Consider the following 18,933-nt stretch of genomic DNA (forward strand, 5'->3'; position numbering starts at 1 on the left):
AAAAATTCCATAGTCAAGCAGTTGATACAAATAAGTATCACAGATGTTTAACAACTATGTGGAAAAATTTTTATTCAAAATTTAAAATATAAAAACAATAAAGCAACAAAATGGACATTTAACAATGAGATAACATTTTTTTGCCTACCAAATGAAGAAGATGAAAATAACGTGTGTGTGTGTGTGTGTGTGTGTGCGCGCGCGCGTGCGTGTGTATGGAATTTTTTGGTGGGCAGTTTGGTAACATCAAACATTTAAGAGCCTGTGCCCTTTAATTACATGATTCCACTTTTAGGAATTGATCATACATACACACATACTTAAATATATAAGCCAACTTACATATACAGAGAAAACAACTATAAATTATATTCGGAAAAAAACTTGAAGCAACCTAAATGTCCATCAATATAATACAATAAAAGACTATGCAGTCACTAAAAAGAGTGAATTGGATCGCCATATAATGACAAATTTCCTAAGTAAATTTAGATTTTTTAAAAAAAATATGAGATAATCTATATTTATTTGTATTCTTGCTAGTCTGAGAAAATGTATCTCAATTTTAACTTGAGGTGAAATTGAATGTTTATTGCTTGTTTATGGTCTTTGATCATTTTCTATGGGGATGCTGCTTTTTAGTGGGTTCTAAGACTGCTTTATAGGTAGGGTATTAACCACTGTTATTATTAATACAAACATTTACTCCAGATTGTCTGAATTTTTCCAAATTTTATTTTTAATATGATCAGGTTTATTAAACTTCCTCATGAGGATTTGTTTTCTTTTTCAAGTTAAAAGACTTTCCTATCATCTAGTGTTTTCATTTTTTCAATTTCTTTTTATTCTATTTGGAATTTATTTTGGTGTCAACTGTAAGGTAGTAATCCAAAGTTTTCTACCTTAAATGGTTACTAACTGGTCATATTCTAATTTTTAAGTATGCTTTGGACTTTGTATTTTTTATTCCATTTCATTAATCGCCATTCCAGTATCATATATTTTAGTTATTATACCTTAGATATATGATAGGGCATAGTTTTCTCCATGTTACTGTGATTCAGTATTTTCTTGGATGTTATTTTTACTTTTATTCTTCCAGATGTCCTTGGTAATGGTTTTGTCTTGTTTCCTTGTACTCACCCCACCCCTCATTATTTTGTGAGGAAATTGAATTTTTCATAGTATTGATTTTTCTCTTTAGTAAGCATGGTGTGTCACCTATTTACCCTCTGAAAAGTTTCGTAATTTTTTTCCTACTATGGTTTATTTTCAGAACTTTTTATGTTTAGTTGTATTGTGAATTGGATTATTTTTCCATTATATTTTAACTAATTGCTGGTTCACAGTTTTGTTGATTTCTTGAATGTTGAATTTTGTAAAGAGTCACTGTTGAAATGTATTCTTATTCCCAATACTTTATTAGTCTTCTGTCTTGGACTTTTCAAATAAGTGTATTGCCTATAAATGATGATTTTGTTTCCTTTTCACTAGTTTTACATTTTATATTTCCTTTTTCTTATTGCATAGACTAGAACTTTCAAAACAAAGTAAAATAGTGATGTTACCACTTTAATGGTAATTAAACGGTAAGTATTTTTATCTTGTTTGCCAGCTTCAGTTGATTCATTGATTATTTTTTTATCGCCTACAGCACCTGGTGTTCCTGGGTGGTTTCCCATCCAAGTACTAACCAGGCCTGACCCTGCTTAGCTTCTGAGATGAGACGGGGTTGGGCTTGTTCAGGGAGGCATGGCTGTAGACCTTCAACTGATTATAAATGGACACCTGAACTTTGAGTTGAGAACAATTCTGATAATGTATCTGTACTTTGTAGAAGAGATTGCTGTGGTTGATTAGTGGCAGGTGATTAGTGGTGGAAGACTTCGTAGAAAAAGAGTATTAGGAACCAAGTGTTTGCTATCCTTACTTAATATTTCCTTGTTATTTGGCTGGTAATTTGGGAGAAATATTTTGTAGGATGTTAAATAATTACATCGTCCTATGTATTTGTTAAATGATCAAGTGGAAAACACTTATAAAATACTTTTGAAAACCACAGATGGTCAAATGGCATGATTATTTTTAAAAAACAACCAAAAACATTACTTTGGGGTATATTACTAAATTAAAAATGACTTTCTTGTATTAAAAAACAGAAATAGAAACCTACAACTGCTAGCATCATTAAGCATCATTTCCCACAATATTTCTGTAGTAAATATATCCTTCAAAGGGGTTCTGTGGTCAAGTACATTTGGAAAATGCTGAGTGAAACAAAGTAGTACAGGTTTGTTAGTTTTGGATTTCTTAGTATTTAATAAATTAACAAGCATTGTTAATCACTGAAAAAAGAGATTTTTATTTCCTGTATTTAATCACAGAACTTTTTTCTTTTAGAACATTTCGCAGATTTTGCATAACAAATGAGAAATGTAAAGTATGGCATTCGTTATTAAAAACACTGAGAGATAATGCAATACAACAGATCCTCAAACGATGTCATTTCGTTCAACTTACTTTAATTATAATATTGAGATGCCTTAGGAATTTAGCTTGTTTATATCAGTCTATAGTAAAATTGGTGTCGTTATATGTTTTGCTTAAAATCGCAGAACCTATAGACGATGTTACATGAAGTTTTACTATACAATATGCTAGGGACTATGGGTATCTCAGAATAGAAAAGATTTATTTAGACAATGATACTGACATACATGTTAAATATGCCACAAGTAACTGTAAATGATGTATAAGTTAAGTGCTGCAGAGGAGTAATTAATTCTAAATGGGTTATCAGCAAAGGCCTCATTGAAAGAGCTGTACTTTGAAGAAACAGTGGGATTCCATCAGGTAGACTTTCCTGTATGGAAAAAACAATTTGAGAATGATATGATTAGAACTTTAGTGTAGGAGTCAGAAATGACTTTACTACATAGACATAGTGATTGTTTTCAGAACTTGAATCTTCTTCCTGCCATCTCCTCAGTGGTTTTTCTTTGGATAACTATGCCCGGTATCTAAACATGACTAATACTTAGGTTTGAGAGTGAAAGGAAACACATTAATGATTACATGGAGATGATAGACATAAACTGTGATGCTTTTGGCTAACTGGAATATGTAGTCACTCGGTCTGTGAAGAGTGTCCTGCAATATTTGGGCCATCATTAGTCATCAGTTTTATCTTTGAACTTGCCAGCTTTTCTCAGAGAATCCACATAGCCTTTCTGTTCTTTGATTTCTATATTCTTTCTCCTGCTGTGAATCTTTACATTTGCTTTCCTTTTCTTGAATCTTCTTCCCTACTTTTTCACCTGTTTTAATTCTAAGTTGTCTTTCAGATTAATTTAAGGACAGTTCCTTTGCCCTTCTTAACCTACTGTATAGGTTAACCCCATCTCCCCCCATGGAGAGTAGAGGATTCATCTGAAACACTGAGATAAATTAGAAATAGAAATGATAGTTCTTACTGAAGGGATTGGGAGGAAAAAACCGTAATTTTGGGAGCTCTTGTTTGACCTCCAGAGTGTTGGGGCTACCACTAAAATGAAAATGGCACCAGTGGTGAAAAGAGCAAGTTTTAGAGAAGAAGAAAATGAAGCACATTGGGCAGTTTTCAGTTACTACTTATTCATTGAAAAATCCACCTTTAACTCCCCAAACTATAATTTTAGAGCTATTCATTCTATTATTTAGTTTTCATTGAATATTACAAAAACTCTCGAATTGGTACAGATATTAAAATTAGTTTGAGACTAATGATTACGGTATTAGTCATTCTATCAGTTATGTCCAGGAAATTTGTGAAGTGTTATCATGCTTGTATGGAGGATATAAAAGGAAGTTAACTTTTTTAAAACAAAAATTATTGGTTCAGGATCCAATAAATTTCCAATTGTGATTTTTTTTCTTGGGCAGGTGAGTATGTGGTATGTTTACCAATTCACAGTATATTCGGATTTTTTTCCCTTCATGGTTAATGAACTGGTGTGTTTTGTTTTGTAAGTAAAAATGTATTTTATCTCCAGGGCATAATTTTTGAAATACAGGGGGCTGAGTCATTTGCCTAATGCTTTTCTTTTAAGCAGTGGACACATTTTACCAAGTGAAATGTAGTGAACCCTAATTTTTAAAACAAGGAAAGAGATTTTATGTTAGTGTAATAATAATAATTCTCATTTATTGTGTATTTATAGTTTATTAAGCACCATGCTAAGTTCTTTTCATTTAATCATTCTATCAGTCCTTGGAAGTAGGTATTACTCTATCTCTATTTTATAGCTGAGGAAATTTGAGGCTAGAAGTTACATAGCTGGTAAGTGGACGGAGGTGGGATTCAAATTTAAGCAATTCGAGACTGGAGCCTATGATCTTTAACTACTGTTCTGTCATACCTCTTAAAATTATGTAACATTTACTTTTATAAGTGCAAATATGTAATAGTACATGTTTTGAAATAAGTGGATGGAACCCATGAGACTATTTGGATAACTAAAAAGGAACTTTTTTTTTTTGGTCTTAATTAGCATCTATATATTTTTTTAAGTTCTAGTTTTCATAGTATTAAAAAAATTCTTGCCTATATAGATATTATAAGTTTCAAATTATATTAAGCATATTCTCCAATCACAATGGTAAACTAGAAATCAGTTAGAAGAAAACTGAAAAACACAAACACATGGAGACTAAATAATATAGTACTGAACAATGAATGGGTTAACAAGATCAAGGAAGATAGCAAAGACAAATGAAAATGAAACAAATGAAAATGAAAATACAACCACCCAAAATCTGTAGACACAGCCAAAGCAGTCCTAAAAGGGAAATTTATAGCAATACAAGCCTACCTCAAGAAATTAGAAAAATCTCAAATAAACAGTCTACCCTTATACCTGAAGAACTAGAAAAAGAACAAAGAGTCCAAAGTGAGTAGAAGAAAGGAAATAATAAAGATCAGATTGGAAGTAAAGGAAATAGAGTCTTAAAAATCAAACAGAAGATCAACGAAACCAATAGCTTGTTCTTTGAAAAGATAAACAAAATTGCTAAACCTTTAAGCAGACTCATCAAGAACAAAAGAGAGAGGGCCCAAATAAATAAAATCAGAAATCAGAGAAGTAACTGACACCTCAGCAAAACAAAGGATTATAAGAAAATAGTATAACAATTATATGCCAACAAATTAGACAACCTGGAAGAAATAGTTAAATTCTTAGAAATATATAATCTTCTAAGACTGAATCAAGAAGAAACAGAAAATCTGAAAAGACTGATGACTACTAACGAAATTGAATCAGTAATCAAAAAACCTCCGGATAAACAAAAGTCCTGGACTAGATGGCTTCACGGGCAAATTTTACCAAACATTCAAAGAAGAATTAACACCTAATTCTCAAACTATTTCAAAAAATCGAAGAGGAGGGAAGGCTCCCAAGTTCATTTTATGAGACCAGCATTACCCTGATACCAAAACAAGACAAAGACATTATAAAAAAAAAAAAAATTACAGGCCAACATTCCTGATGAAACATCCATTTGTGATTAAAAAACTCTCAGCAAAGTGAGAATAGAGGGAACATACCTCAACACAATAAGGGCCATATATTACAAACCAGCAGTTAACATCATACTCAATGGTGAAAAGCTAAAAGTTTTCTTACATTGGGAACAAGACAAGGACACCCACTTTCACCACGTTTATTCAGCAGTATTGGAAGCCCTAGCCACAGCAATCAGACAGTCAGAAAAAGAAAAGGCATCCAAACTGGAAGGGAAGAAGTAAAACTTATTTGCAGATGACATGATGCTATATGTAGAAAACCATAAAGATTCCACCAAAAAACAATTAGAACTGATAAATGAATTCAGTAAAGTTGGACACCAAATTAATATTCAGAAATCAGTTGTATTTTTACATGCCAATAATCAACTATCAGGAACAAATTAAGAAAACAATCTCATTCACAACTGCATCAAAAAAAACAAGCTCTTTTTCAGGCATCGTGAGCAGCAAAGTCTCTTGCGACACCTTCTACAAGTTGGTGTGGGAAGTCCTGCATGGGAACCAGTGCAAGTGCCAGAAGTTTTTGGAGACGGTAGAACTGCAGATCAGCTTGAAGAACTATGACCTTCAGAAGGACAAACACTTCTCGGGCACCATGAGGTTTAAGTCTACTCCCTGCCCAAAGTTCTCCATATGTGTTCTGGGGGACCAACAGCACTGTGACAAGGCCAAGGCTGTGGATAGTCCCCACATGGATATCGAGGCACTGATAAAACTCAACAAGAAAAACTAGTCAAGAAGCTGGCCAAGAAGTATGATGCCTTTTTGGCTTCAGAGTCTTAGATCAAGCAGATCCCATGAATTTTGGGTCCCACAATGAGAACATGGTAGCTAAAGTCAATAAAGTGAAATGTACAATCAAGTTCCAAATGAAATAGGTGCTGAGTCTGGCAGTGGCTGTTGGCACGTAAAGATGACAGATGATGAGCTGTGTACAACATCCACTTAGCTGTCAATTTCTTGGTGTTATTGTTCAGAAAGAACTGGCAGAACGTCCAGGCTTTATATATCAAGAGCACCATGGGCAAGCCCCAGCTCCTGTACTAAGGCACAGCTTAATAAACCTTACTGCTACCAAAAGAATGACAACAACAACAACAACAACAACAGCAACAACAAAACCCCTAGGAATAAATTTAACCAAGGATATAAAAGGACCTGTACTCTGAAAATTAGAAGAAATTTAAAAAGATACAAATAAATGGAGGAAGCATAAACCGTGCTCATGGATAGGAAGAATTAACATCATTAAAATGTCCATACTACCCAAAGTGTATAGATTTAATGAAATCCCTGTCAAAATACTGATGGCATTTTTCACAGAACTAGAACAAATAATCCTAAAATTCATATGGAATGAGAAAAGACTCCAAATAGCCACAGTACTCTTGAGAAAGAACAGACTTGGAGGTATCGTGCTACCTGATATCAAACTATACTATAAGACTATAGTAATTAAAACAGCACGGTACTGGCATAAAAAGAGATATATAGATCAGTGGAACAGAATAGCTCAGAAATAAACACATGCCCATAGGGTCAGTTAATCTATGACAAAGGAAACAAGAATATAAAATGGGGTAAAGACAGTCTCTTCAATAAATGGTGTTGGGAAAACTGGACAGATGCATGCGAAAAAATGAAACTAGACCACTTTCTTACCCCATGTACAAGAATAAACTCAAAATGTGTTAAAGACTTAAATGTAAGATCTGAAACCATAAAACTCCTAGAATGAAACATAGGCAGTAAACTCTTTGATATCACTCCTAGAAATTACATATGTATGAGAAATATACAAGAACTATATTAGAGACACACACACACACACACACACACACACACACACACACTAGATATGTCTCCTTGGGCAAGGAAAACGAATGAATAAACAAATGGGACTACATCAAACTAAAAAGTTTTTGCATAGCCAAGGAAATAACAAAATGAAAAGACAACCTACTGAATGGGAGAAGATACTCACCAATGATACATTGATAAGGAGTTAATATCCAAAATATATAAAGAACTCATGCAACTATACCAAAAATAGTCTGATTTAAAAATGGGCAGAGGATCTGAATAGGCATTTCTCCAAAGAGAACATACAGATAGGCAGTAGACATGAAATGATGCTCAACTTCAGTAATCATCAGAGAAATACAAATTAAAACTACAATGATATCATCTTACACTTGTCAGAATGGCTATCATCAGTAAATCAACAAACAGCAAGTGTTGGTGAGGATGGGGGCAAAAGAGAAACCTCATACACTGTTGGTTGGATTACACATTGGTGCAGCCACTATGGAAAACAGTCTGGAGGTTCCTAAAAAAAAAAATTAAAAATAGAACTACCATATTACCCAGCAGGCCCACTTCTGGGTATTTATCTGAAGAAATCCAAAACATTAATTAGAAAGATATACGCATTCCTGTGTTCAGTGCAGCATTATTTACAATTGCCAAGTTATGGAAGCAACCTAAGCGTCCATAGATAGACAAGTAGATAGATAAAGAGGAAGTGGTGCATGTATCCAATGGAATATTACTGAGCCACAAAATCGAATGAAATCTTGCTCTTTGTGATGACATAGATAGACCTAGAGGGTATTATGCTAAGTGAAATAAGTCAGAGAAAGACAAATACCATATGATTTCACTTACATGTACGATCTAAAAAACAAACAGAACAAAGAAATACATACAGAGTAGAAACAAGTGGTTGCTTGCCAGTTGGGAGAGGACTTGGAGGGCTGTGTGATAAAGGCAAAGGGATTTAGAAGTATTAATTGGCAGTTACAGAATAGTCACAGGGATGTAAAGTACAGCATGGGGAATATAGTCAGTAATGTAATAACTATGTATGATACTAGACTTATGAGGGATCACCTTGTAAGTTATATAAATGTCTAACCACTATACTGTATACCTGAAACTAATATAATATTGAATGTCAATTGTAATTGAAAAATAAAAGAAAATTGAAAAAAGTTATCGATATTTTTTTAAAAAGAAAATCAGTTTGGTTTTTAAGTTCTATTAAATCATGAAACTTGAGGGGCAAGTAGTAAGACACTTGATTTCAAAGCTAATACATTTGCCAAAAAGTACCTAAACACGTTTAGTAAAAGCGCATTATCACAAAGGTAAGTGTTACTTGTAAATTTGTTGTCACCTAGTTGGTGGGATTATAGGCCAGGCCAGGCAGGTATTCTGAAATCTCTACCCATCATTTAATCGTGAGCACTGTTCGTGTTAGACTTGCTTGTACAATGTTAAGAGTAGTAGTATTCTCCAGAAGCTTTGAATTAAACAAAAAACAAAAAATTAAAGAGAGTCAAAGATACTGTTCCTTAATTAATGCTCTACCTTATTTATTTATTTGGACACAAAATTTCCTTTAAATAATTCTTTGGAGGAAGGGACACCACACTCCACGTAGGTAGAGGTCTTAGTTTTTCACACGTGTCATGCCATGAATGCATAGGGAATGAGTTCCCACAGCCCAGGCTCCTTTCCAGTGGTTTTCACAAAGGGCACTTCTCTGGGTGGAGCAGGCTGACATTTCAGTTGAACCTAGGTTCCTTTCTCTTTGGCTTCTTTCTTTGATCATTTTCCTTCACATGTTTCAGGAAGCTAGCATGGTTTGTAGAGTGCTTAATATGCTCAGTAGGTACGTTAATTCTTTTGGCAAGAATCTTGCCCTTGTTGGTTTATAACAGTGTCAACCTCATGCTGGGTAACATAGATTCTTCCAGTTTTGCCACAGTAACATTTGTGGGGCATTTCTTTTGAATAGTGCCAATTCCCTTGATGTTGAAAATATCACCTTTTTTGTAGATTTGCGTGTATGTGGCCAAAGGAACAACTCCGCATTTTCTAAACTGCTAAGAGAACATCTAGCAGGTGCCTTTCCTCATCTCCTTTGTGTTGGTCATTTTGGTGAATTACTGGAAGATGATGGTTCTGGCGGAAAGGTTGCTCTACCTTATTAAGAAGCTCAGATACATAGAGAGTGGCATAAAAATGAAGTAATCTCATAGTATAGGAAATCGCACCCGAGAGGCTTCATTGTATTAAAAATGTTTAGCACATTTGAATGAATGCTTTTAAAAGTACTTTTAAAGGTATCGGTAGATGCCCACATAACATCTCTAGTTAATCTTATTTCAGTAGTGTCTTTTAGTTTTTATTGCCTTAACTTCATAGAAGTACAGTCGACCCTTGAATAACACTGTGGTTAGGGGCACTGACCCCTGTACAGTCAAAAATCTACATATACCTTTTGACTCCTCCAAAACTTAACTACTGATAACCTACTGTTGACTGGAATTCTTATCAATAACAAATAGTTGATTAACATATTTTGTATGTTATATGAATTATATACAATATTCTTAACAATAAAGTAAGCTAAAGAAAAATGTTATTAAAATCATTAGGAAGAGAAAATGTAGTTATAGTACTTACTGAAAAAATCTGCATGTAAGTTGACATGCAGTTCAAACCTGTGTTCAAGAGTCAGCTGGACATTAATGGTGAGCTACTCTGACTCTCTCTTCCCAACTCTACTTTCAGTGACATCAGACCGGTAGTTTAAAGTCAGCCACAGTGGAGTACTTACACCATGGAAATCAACTAAAGCTAAAATTACATAAAGTACATAAAATTATATATCCTGGGGGTCAGGCAGGCGTGTCTTTGCCTCAGCTTGGCAGCTTATTTTTTCTTTTTTGGTTGTCTAGACTTAAAGTGATAATGGAGGAAGTATTTATAATACAGATTAAACTTAAAATATGACAAGTATTATCGATTCAATTGTGAATTGCACATATTAAGGAAACTTTCTCTAGTACTGGCAAAGTGTTATCTGATTTAGCAAAAGAATGGATAATTGGAATTTGGACATTCACCTTGGTTATTTTACTTATTTTACTTTAATCTTTCTCACTGAAGTAAAAGAATACATCAGCTAACATTCATGTGGTAAATACTACAGTCATTCATCCATTGCAGTTATAGGTTGGCTGTGGATACAGAAGTCTGCCAAGACATCAATGAAAGTATTCTGTGAGAATGAATTATAATAAACTTAGGTGCCTACCAATATGTCTACATTTTTTCAGAGATTTGGTTATTAAATAGTTACCAGCACATTATTGGATAGAATCCAGACAATATTTTAGCAGTAAAAAACTGGTAGTGGGTAATTGGGGAACATAAGTGGTAAGACTGTAGAAATAGAACCTAAAACAAATTGACTTTGCTTCCTGACTGGTTAGCAGTTAGTCTCCTTAGGAAGCCACATGCAGGGCCCTCTGTGTGTTTGATGGCAATAGTATAATAAAAACTGTTGGATGCCATAGCCAATGAGAAGTTGAAGAAATATTTGTTTTTTCTTTTTATTTTTTTCTCACTTCATCTTTATACAAGAACTGAATTGTGATTTGACTGACACACATTTATGTGTAAACTGTATTTGTGGCTTATAAACTGCAAATGTTAAATGTGATATAAAGGGGATGTCTTTTTCTCTATTCCATGTGTTCACTCACACCTTTTGGGAATGAACTGAAGACACAAAGCGCTCTTACTTATATGTAAACAATGCAGAGAATATCTACGAGATCCTGACCAGCACACATTCTTCATGCTTAGAGTCCATACTCTGAAGATGAAGGCATTATGTCCCAGACTGGGTCCTGGCAAGTATTGCAGGGGCTTAACTGTCAACAGGCAAGATACCTCTCCAAGGTTACCCCTTACCTCAGACCCAGGCTCTAGCACTCAGGACCTCCTTCCTGGGGGTTGTCATTCATCCAAAGCCCCATTCCCACCCTCATGCCAACAGGCAAGATACCTCTCCAAGGTTACCCCTTACCTCAGACCCAGGCTCTAGCACTCAGGACCTCCTTCCTGGGGGTTGTCATTCATCCAAAGCCCCATTCCCACCCTCATGCCAAGTTTTTCCTTGTTTTCAGCTAGGGAGGAGGAGTAGGCAGCCCAGCTGACACTCAGTATAACCTGTGTCACAGTGAAAAAAATTTGAGAAGTAGTAAAGATAGAGAAATTCTTATCTTTTTTATTTTTTTATTTTTTATTTTTTTTAAAGTGAGGCAACCCTTGGTTGACCTCACAGATTGCAAGGACCTTGTCATCTTACAATCCCTAATTTTTAAATTTTTATTTATTTTTTACGCCTTCAGCACCTGGTCTTCCTAGATGGTCTCCCATCCAAGTACTAACCAGGCATGACCCTGCTTAGCTTCCAAGATCAGACAGGATCGGGTTTGTTCAGGGTAGCATGGCTGTAGACTTGACTTTAAGTTTTATCTGAATCACTCAAAGATCTGGGTTAATGGTGTCTGCATTTAATCTCACATACTGGTCTACAGAAATAGGAAAGCAAGATTTTTTTTTGTTTAAATTGACTTTAAGTGAGATGTTCCATACCTGGTACCATAACTCATTGCACAGGGACTAATCATTTAATGTCCTGACAAGAATGAGCCTTATTGATTCCTGGTCTCTGATGGTGCTGTGCACCTTGTGTGTCCATTAGGGAACCTTGTTCTACAGTAGTGTTTGAAGGGATCTGGGAGACCTTACAAAGCAGTCTGAAGACTTCGGGAATAGCTTTTGAATAAAAATCCTGTCTGCCTGCTTATCTATCTCTGTCCATCTATCTATTCATCTACTTATGGTTCTGTCCAGAGGGCTAAAGTTACTAAATTATATATACTAGAGGGTCAGGCAGACATGTTTTGCTATGAGCTGATTCACCTCAAGTTAAAGGTGCCTGCAGGAAGGTTGTGTGTGGACAGCTGAGGCTGCTTGCAGAACAGAGTGGAAGGTATGGGGTAGCAGAGGGAGAATGGAGAGTACTGTATGTCTGTTTTCATAGTTTCTAATATCTAGTGCCTGGGATATTCTGTCATTCAGCAGTAAGTAATTATTGAGTGTGTACAATATGCCAGACACCATTCTAGGTATTTTGGTTGTATCAAAAACATACTCTTAATTAGCTTTTACTCTAGTGATATGACATTGGTATATATATATCATAGGAGGAAGATGAAAACAGGGAGACTTATAGTTAGGAAAGGTAGACTCTCCATAGTAATCTGTGTCTGCTCTCATTTTTGGAATTATAATTATGAATTTTTTAATAGTAATCTATATTTCTGTGGCCTTTTAATGGAGAATTCTAGGCTTCTCTGTCTCTCCCACCTCCCCACTGAAAGGAGGATGGATGGAGCAATGGCCGGGACATTATTTGGACCACTCCAAGTTCATTTTGGGGGGCATTCTATCTTGCCTTCTTACCTGAGGCTGCAGTGCTGTCTTAACTTGCTTACGTGCTTTTCCATACTGCAAAAGCTAAATTAACTCTGATCTGTTTTGTCTTGACATGATTTTCCTTCCATTCAGGTACCCTCTCTATAACAGTGGTCCTCAACCTTTCTGGCACCAGGGACCAGTTTTGTGGAAGGCAATTTTTCCACAGACCTGGGATGGGGGAAATGGTTTTGGGATGATTCAAGCACATTACATTTATTGTGCACTTTATTATTATTACATTGTAGTATATAATGAAGTAATTATATAACACCATAATGCAGAATCAGCTTGCTTTCTTGCAACTAGATGGTCCCATCTGAGGGAGTTGGAGACAGTGACACCCAAAGTGTGTTGCCTATAACCAGTCTACTCTGAATCTCATTTTGGTTACTGCAGAAGACCCTGCTTCACAAAAATTGGAGTTTGGAAATGGAAGTGGGCTTTTGAGTGCTTTTGTGGCAATCTCAGGATTCCACCTTGACTTTAATCCAGAACGTATGGAGATTTGAAGTTGTCTCAGACACACTTCTAAAGCCACCGTCATTTGTGATCTCAAGCAGTTGATCCTCTTCTAGCACAGACAAAGTCGATTCACCTGGCTTATTCATAAATGGGTTGTGGATCCATTCCTTTCCAGTTTGGGAGTCTTTTGTGGTTGGGAGGTAATACTCAAACTTGAAAGCTGAAATAGATCATCAGCTGGGAGATAGAGGGCCCTGGCTCAGTCTCTTTAAAAATCTCTGAGAATGTTTGAAACGTCAGAAATCCCAGTGTTTATTCACTTATCGCCCCCATGATTCCAGTTTGGCTTTGAATATAGCCCCTTTATCTGCCGACTTGAATGCAGTTGTTGCTTTCTCCTGAAATGACAAATTTAAGTTAGTTAAGCAGGTTGAATATGTTATACAAATAAGCAAATTTTGCGACCCATTCTGTGTCACTGAAATGTGCTGCTATGGTGCCTGTTTTTCTAACAAATCTTTGGAGTGGCTCCATACTCAAATTCTGAAAAATAGATTGCTGAAAAATAGATTGCACAAAAACTAGCATTGTTGCCTCATTGTGAACATTGGTAGACTTGTCAACCTAGATTGCATACCACAGTGACTCATTAATTCTCTCTTAACAGTTGCGCCTCAGTATCCTCTGCTATTTCATCAATTCATCTAGTTACAGTGCTAGCCGAAAGAGGATCGTGTGCCTCCTTTTGAACTCCAGCTTTTCCTAAAAGTTCATGACATATATCTGTAGCAGCAGGCTGGATGAACTCTTTACCAAGAATAAAGGACTTCTTAGCTTTAGCATTGTGGTTAGCTGCTAAGAGTGTTGCTTTCAGAGCAGATAATTTGATAAAGTGGTGTTCTTCAATAATTGTTTTTGTTCAGGTTCATGTTTGTTTTCTGTGGAAAAACTCTAAATGCTTGTCTTTATATTCAGGGTACTTTGTCTCCATGTGGTGAAGCAGGTTTGAAAGTTTCATGGCTTCATTGGTCGTCACATGTTAAACAAAGCAGGCTTGGAGAATGTGAATCACCTGTTGCAGTGAACCTGTAATTTAAATAGGACTCTTGCTATTTCCTTTTAAATGCAGCTTTCTTTTTGTTGGTAGTCTTCTGCTGTCTCATCACTGGGTCTGTCTCCCTTTTCAAAGAAACTCTTCAGTGATGCTTGTTTACATTCATTTGGCCAGGGTTAGCTTGTGGGGTCACTAAAACTGTGGCTGAGACAAGTGTGCAGTATGGGAAAGAGGTGCAGACAGAAGTGGTAAATAAAATAATGGGTGGGCCACGTGCTGACTAAAATAAGTGTCAGATTTTGATTTAAAGCCTGCCACCAGATGCAGCTGTACAATTGAAGTACATCAACTCCCTTGCCAGTACAAAGCCTGCCACTAGATGCAGCTTCTCACTTGCCAGTCACTGGATAGGGTTTTGATTTGTGTCTGCAAGCAGTTGATTTATTATGGTCTCTCTGCTAATATTAATCTATATTTGCAGCCACTCCCCAATGCTAGCATCACCACCTCAGCTCCATCTCAGATCAGACATTAGATTCTCAAAAGGAGCATGCAGCCTAGATCCCTCGCATGCGTAGTTCACAGTAGTGTTTGTGCTCCTATGAGAATCTAATGCCTGATTTGAAATGGAGCTGAGGTGGTGATGTTAGTAATGGGAAGCGGCTGCAAATACAGATGAAGCCTCGCTTGTTTGCCTGGTGCTCACCTACTGCTGTGTGGCCCGGTTCCTAACAGTCCACAGACCAGCACTGGTCAGTGGCCCAGGGTTTGGGGACCCTTGGTCTGTAAGACTGTATGCTGTGCATTTAGCTAGATGCGTCTTTAGACGGATGGGTGTGGCCTTCGGAAAAAGAAACCCAAGAAATTCCTCAGTTTATTTTTTGCTATTTGCCACTAAAACCTGTCACCAGCCAGGGAAAAATGAGTTCATTAGTTCACTGGAATGAATACCGGTTGATTCCCCAACTACTGGTAGTCCTTTTTCCCACTGTGTAGCATACAGACGGTCTAAGTGGGCTGAATAGACTTCATGAATTGTCTAAGCCAAACAAGGTAATGCCTCCTTCCTGATGGAGTAATTGGTTCAGGAAATAAAGCCTAGGCCAGTTATTGACTGGTTATGAGGTTGTCCAGTCCATTAAATACTCAGAAACATTGCTAGGAGTTGTGGGGCATCTGGAGTCTTTCCTTTTGTGGATGGTGTGGTGCATGGATGAAGCTGAAACTTAGAGGTGGCAAGAGTTGAGAGATGTATAAAGAAGGGGAGCTAAAACACTGATAAAAATGTGTCTGAAGGTTACCCAATCTTCAGACTTTTTACTTTCATAAGCCAATAAATTCCCTGTCATATTTGAACTAGTTTACAGTTGATCCTTAATGTGGGGTTCAAGATGCTGACCTCCTCCCCCATGCAATTGGAATTTTGCATATAACTTTTGACTCCCCCAAATCTTAACTACTAATAGCCTACTTACTATTCATCAGAAGCCTTATTGATAACATAAAGTTAACCAATGCATGTTTTGTATGTTATATGTATTTTATACTGTATTCTTAGAAGTAAGCTAAAGAAAATGTAATTAACAAAATCATAAAGAAAACACATTCACAGTATATATTGAAAAAAGTCTATGTAAGAGGAGCTGTGCAGTTCAAATATGTTATTCAAGGGTCAAATGTATTTTTTCTGTTTTTTTAAACAGCTTTATAAAGATATAATTCATATGTCATGCAATTCACCCATTTAAAGTGTACAATTCAATAGTTTTTAGTATTTTCACAGTTGTGTAACTACAATTTTAGAACATTTTTATCACCTGAAAAAGAAATCCTGTACCAATTAGGAATCTCTTCTCTCTTTCTTTCCCACCCCTCCAGCAGTCCAGCTACTAATCTATTTTGTCTGTGTGGTTTTGAAATGTGTATGCAGTGTCAGTAAAAGGGACTTGCTGGATGATATTGTGTTTATTTGTAAACAACATATAAATGGTTTGGCATCGGAAGGCGATGTTTTAGTCCTTGTGTTTTTTCTACTTGAGAGGGAGGGTGAGAGGCAGGAAAACAGGGTTTGGTTTTAAACCATAGAGAAGAAAATGTAATCCTGGAAATTTTGCCAATTGAAAGTGTCTGCTGAAGTGTCAGCTCCTGATGTTCTTCCCATCTAGGTTTCTTTGTTTCGTCTGAGTCATAATCAGTTGCCACTATTTCTTGTATTCAGTATAATTTTAATTAATGTATTTTATTCTCATTTTGTTAAATAATTTTCATAATAAAATTTGGTTTAAATTCCAAATCTTTTCCTTTTATAATGTAGAAGTCGTTGATGTTTTGTGTTCTAGCTTGCAGAGAAGTGCAATATCAGTCTGGTTCTTGTTTCTTATAGAACACAGCCAGCAGTTAGGTTTTATAATCAACTCACAAGATGAAATAGTACATAGTACAAATTACCTTAGAAAAATCCCTTTAAGTCATCCATAAACTACAGATATACTACTCTAGTAATAGCATCAGTATCATTTTTTTCTTATAACATTGAGTATGATTGTAGTTTCTTTGGTTGAGCATTACATAAAGTGTCTAGGGGAAATATTGTACAAAAATGCATTATGTTTAAACTCTTGGGTCCTTCTCAGTGCAGACAAGTGCTTTCATTATTTGGCTTGCAGAGTCTCATCTTCTATTTCCTTTTCATTCTGGAACATAACTCATTGAATGGAATGTTAGGTAGAGTGGCTTTATTATTACCTTGCCTTCCTTTCCTTTTCAGTGTTGATATAGTTGAATACAGTTACATTAAATGCATTTTATGAATCAGGTGCACTATAGTTTTCTTTATTCCTCTTCTTTTCTTTTGGAATTCTGAAATCTCATCAGGATGTATCTCTCCCCCCACCCCCCATTAACTCTTTGGTATTTGGTGGGCTTTTTCTATCTCAAATATTCACATTTTTAGTTCAGAGAAATTTTCTTGTATTACTTCACCTTTTCATTGTTTTCTCCTTTGGGGATTCCTCTGAGATTGCTGTTAGACCTACTGGTTGTCTTTCATGTTGTCATATAAAATACCTTTTCCAGATCTTTGATTTTTTTGTTTCATTTTCTTGAGACTGAGAACTTTGTCAGTAGCCTATCCAATAGAATTTTAAGTTTTTCAGTCATTTGTTTTCAAATATCCTCTCATGTCTCTTTTTCATGGCTATCTATGTTTATTTGCATCTGTAGCTTCTCAGTCATCTTCGAAACCACTTTAAATACTTTTTAGAAGTTTCTTTTCTGTAAATTAATCGATTTTTTTTCTGGAGTAGTTGTTCCCTTTGTTTACCTTGACCCTCTCTTTCACAGTAATTTCTTTCAAGAACCCGAGATCCTTGGTTGTTTGCATTTACGACTATCATATTATTGATTACTGTAGTAGTTGTGTTTCCTCTGCAGATGTGTAGGTAGCTAGATTGTTCTTTTTCCCTTTAACATTTCTCCCTTGAATGAAGAGAGACTGTGGGTTATATGGTAGGCAACGTTTATCAAGAAGTAGCCTTTCTTGTATTCTTGCCAAATTGATAAGAAGTGGCAGGGAAACAGGAAGTTGGAATGCTCACACTTGCTGAAGTGAGGGGACCTTTAAAGACCAGTAATGGAGCATGCTAATGTCTTTAGCCCCCAGGTGGAATTGCCTCTGATTTACATTTCCCCCCCCTCTGTGTCTGTTTCAAAGATCTGAAATTATCTCACACTTGGCTTTACTTCAGTCTTAGGCCCTAGCATATTAAAATAGCAATCATCCGTGTAACATGGCTCACTTTCATTTAAAGATCAGCTGATTTCTGGCTTTAATCTAATAGCAAAACCTGTTGATTCTGATGTTCTGTTCAGTTTTGATTCGAAGTTTTACATAATCCTCAATAAATGTTAGCAAGTTCTCAATAAGTGTTTATTTAGAACATTTATTGGCTGTATTTTTTATTATAAATATATACGATCCTCTTGTGACATAAAAGTGATTTTTAAAAAATAAGTGTTTTTCAGACTCACAAGTAGAACAGTCTGGTGATGATGAGAGGGGAGGGAGGTTGGGGGCCTGGGAGAAAGGGATAAAGAGTTAAGAAGTACAAATTAGTAGTTGATAGATGGTCATGTGGAGGTGGGGAGCAAACCATAGGGAATGCAGTTAGCATTAATGTAATGGCTAGGTGAAGAGCCAGAGGAGAGAGAGAGCAATTAGGGGGATCATTTTATAAACTGTACGAATGTCTAACCCATGTACTATATACTTGAAACTAATAATAAAATCAAGTTTAAAAAAATAAAGGAACTTTATGGGGGACAAAAATGAACCTCTACCTTTTTATATGCCATGTGTAAAAATTAGGATGAAACAAATCATAATCTTAAATGAACATCTAAAACTGTAAGACATCTAGAAGAAAATTTGTGATCTTGGTGTTGGAAACATTTCTCAGAACACACAAAAAACATTAAACAAAATAAAAAGTAATAAACTAAACATTAA

General features: G+C 35.8%; 1 protein-coding gene and 3 pseudogenes across 5 annotated transcripts in view; 2 read left to right on the plus strand and 2 right to left on the minus strand.

Moving 5' to 3' along the window:
* ZMYM4 (zinc finger MYM-type containing 4) overlaps positions 1–18,933 on the plus strand; it is a 143,416-nt gene that overhangs the window by 31,488 nt on the left and 92,995 nt on the right. The gene's annotated exons all lie outside the window — the stretch shown is intronic.
* On the minus strand, positions 1,646–1,764 carry LOC118605402 (annotated as a pseudogene).
* LOC107512095 lies at positions 5,815–6,737 on the plus strand (annotated as a pseudogene).
* Positions 11,767–11,885, minus strand: LOC118606636 (annotated as a pseudogene).

Source organism: Rousettus aegyptiacus, unplaced genomic scaffold, assembly GCF_014176215.1.
Source record: "Rousettus aegyptiacus isolate mRouAeg1 unplaced genomic scaffold, mRouAeg1.p scaffold_m13_p_1, whole genome shotgun sequence".
Taxonomy (NCBI): Eukaryota; Metazoa; Chordata; class Mammalia; order Chiroptera; family Pteropodidae; genus Rousettus; species Rousettus aegyptiacus.